Raw genomic sequence first — 3,663 nt, 5'->3', positions numbered from 1 at the left:
CATCACTTGAAGATTTGTTCATCATTATTATCATTTTGTATTATCAGCAACATGCAACGAGGTGCAGACATAATATCTGAAGAACGTTACATGCTTCAAGTTCGCTGTAGGCAACTTCACTGATCTACATGCTAGGTGAACCATTTAGTTGACAATAGTTTTAGAGAGCTGTGTTTATGCAGTATTGCGGAGCCATTTTCCGGTGCCAGTCATTTTGTCGTGACCAGATTTGCACGCAGGAGCAACAGAAGATTGATGAAAAAGAACGAGTTGAAACAACAACGCTGTTTAAGGCACGAAAACCACCTGCAGACGAAACACCTGCGCAAGGCATCAAAACAAACTCAAGGACTAGCTTATGTGTTGCGAGAAAAATCTTCTAAATAAGCATTTGAAACTACTAGAAACAAGGCACAAATACCCGCGCGTGAGAACCAGGAAAGTGGGTGGTAATCGCTGAAGTAGGTACAAGCCCCTGAGGGAAGACCGACGACATGCACCTGAGACAGAGAGAGGGGCAGACTGGGGTTCGCCAGGACCACACGCTGTCGTCTTTTGTATTTTGTATATTTTATTTTTAACTTCTGTAATGGTCACCCTTACGACAGCGGATTCAACAGTGACCTGTGTGTCGATATTCAAAGGAAAAACGAATTATATTGGTTGTATATGTACGCTGCCACTCTCCCAGTAAAATGCCGGAAATCACCACTTTTATTTCTTTTACCGGGTTTACCTTATTTATCTTTAAGTTTCTTTACAGTAGATGAAAGTGCAGTAAAGGAGAAAGAATTTATAATGAGAAAGAGTATGAAATTGCGGTGGTAATGGCCTGCTCTGAAAATCATCCATGTAAAATTATATATTTGTAATGTAACACTTGTCCAAAACAGTGACTTAAAGTGAGAGCTGATGATTGTGCTTTTATTATTGTTTTTTTTTTCTTTTTTTATGTGCAAAGTAATTTTATGAAAACCCACATGGCCGCACAGAAGTATACCCGTAGCTACATTCGTGCTTATTCACGGTCACTCGAACAAGCCCTCACATAGTTACACTTACACTCACATGCACTTACACTCACGCGTACACGCACTCATGCACACGCGCACTCACATTCTCTCTCTCTCTCTTTTCTCTCCCTTTCTCACACACACACACACACACATGTACGTACATGAAGAGTTTAAGACCGCTGAATATATAATGCTGATGGTATTATGTAGTAAGAAGCACACCAGAAAGAACTTAATTTGTTTTCTACATGTTGATTGATTGTTTGGTCTATATTTCAATGGTTCATCTCAAATATTAGACTCCCTTATTGGCCAGTTTTGTTTGCCTTGACCTATATCGGACCACGACGCTACCACAACAAATGAGAAAATATTTGGTCATGATAGAACAGCAAAACGAGGCGAAGGAACCCGTAGACTGTAAATAGCTTCATTCTTTTCAAATCTGAGATCTATAACTGAGCTAAAATGGAACACTGAAACGCGGGGGAGGAGCCCGTAGAGCTTGAATATGTTGATTATACAAGAGGTTGACATCTATAACTGTGTAACTAACCGCGACAATTTCATGGTTTGTTTGGAATGTCACATGTCCGGTTCTGGGTAGGAAAGGTGAGGCATTCAGCATATGCTATTTTTTGCGTCGCCATTTAACTTTTTCATAGGAATTATCTATATTCTTTCTTAAAATGATTATGAAAGTCTTAACCAATACTGACAGTTGTCCTTATCAGCCTGATCTAGATGTGTTTCATAGTGTTCTTTAGCCTGATATATATACATCTCAAATTGACGTCCACCGTGGCACAATACCTGATGATATATTAATGTGAAACTGTCAGAGAAACTATTCATATATATGTGCATTATAGTGTAGGAGGAAAATCAGGAATACGTTGAATTTACACTTTAATATAAAAAATAGGAATACACTTTTCAATATACATTCCTCCTGGAGGTGAAAGGTCGTCGAAGCGCTTACTTTCCATATCGTCCTGAAAATAAAGAAATAATTATTAAGATATCCAAGTTGAGGAGCAACGTGTTCTCGGTAATATCACTGCAATAGGCAGTTTGATTTGAACTTGATATTTTACCTCCAAATCCACCTCCGAATCCTCCGTGACCGCCTCCGAATCCTCCATGACCGCCTCCGAATCCTCCGTGACCGCCTCCGAATCCTCCGTGACCGCCTCCGAATCCTCCGTGACCGCCTCCGAATCCTCCTCCGAAGCTTCCATGTCCACCTGTTATTGCATGGAATATGAGAGTGAAGATCCGTCAGAGATTTCATCATTTCATGATTTTTTAAATAGGCGTTAATTGATGTTCATTATGTTCGTAGTACAAATATTCTGCTCAAAGGACATTACCTCCAAATCCTCTGCCTCCATAGCCTCCAGATCCTCCGAATCCACCACCGCCAAATCCGCCTCCGTGTCCACCGCCAAATCCGCCTCCGTGTCCGCCGCCAAATCCGCCTCCGTGTCCGCCGCCAAATCCACCGGCGGCGGCCAAGGCGACCACGAGGGACAGGACCACGACGGTGAAGAGAACTCGAGTCTAATGGAAGCAGAGAATGCATTATCATTATTTTCTCCTAATTCTTTCCCCTTGGTATGTAGAGAGACCAACTTCTCATGCATGAACGTAGGCCTTAAGCTATTCCATGTGTATTCTTTTTCTTCTTTCGAATCGGGTCTTTCAATTGATTTACAGAGCGCGAGTGCAGAACTTGTTAGACATACCATGTTAGTGATGGGTGCGCTGCGAGACGACTGACGCCGTGGCTGCAGCGCGGGGCTTTTATACTCCCGCCGGCCAGGAAGGCTGGCAGGAGGAGCGGGAATGAGGCCGCGACCTTCGAGTTTCTCTGGAGTCTGCGTGAGGAAGCGAGGTCAAGGCGCGACTTGGTGTTGGCTGGATGACCTAACACGAAATTCATCGCCAACACATTCATCCTTATAATGACTTTCACCAACTGAAATCCGAAGAAAGTTTTGCATAAGCATTAATATGGAGGATAAATTGTTATGCAGTCGGCCATTTCAGGAAAAACACAAGGGTTGTATGGATATTACATGGGATAGGGATGTATGAGTGTACCTATAGTATAGACAGGCGGGGAATCATTCGAAATTTGTTGCTGCAAAGGATTCAAATATTAATTTTCCATGTAGCGACTTGGTGTTGGCTGGATGACCTAACACAAAGTTCGACGCCATTGCCGTACTTTCATTATTCACCATTACAGTGACTTTTCCCATAAGAAAATCAGCACTGATTTGTAAGAAAAAATAGAAGAAAATAAAATGCAGTACAGTTATAATATTCGATAAACACACAGGTTGATCAATCGAGATTTTGTTCTACAAAATACTTAACTTAGTCAAATATCAATTTTCCATGTAGCTTCCATATGTCCACTAATATTGGTTACTACAATAAAGTTTTACACAGTAAAACTTTATCGCCAGAGGAATGTATATAGGCGTAGAAAGGTATTTTGAAGGGAGGGGGGGGGAACAAAACAAGTCCCCCCAAAATAGCTGGGGGTCCTGGTGGCTTAAGCCCCTGGTGGGGTCCAGGGTTACCTGCCTGGTGGGAGACCGGGGACAAAGCCCTCGGAAGCTCCTGGATTTTGGCA

Source organism: Penaeus vannamei, chromosome 28 (assembly GCF_042767895.1).
Source record: "Penaeus vannamei isolate JL-2024 chromosome 28, ASM4276789v1, whole genome shotgun sequence".
Classification (NCBI taxonomy): Eukaryota; Metazoa; Arthropoda; class Malacostraca; order Decapoda; family Penaeidae; genus Penaeus; species Penaeus vannamei.
The sequence above is the reverse complement of the archived record's forward strand: the minus strand, read 5'-3'. Positions refer to the sequence as shown.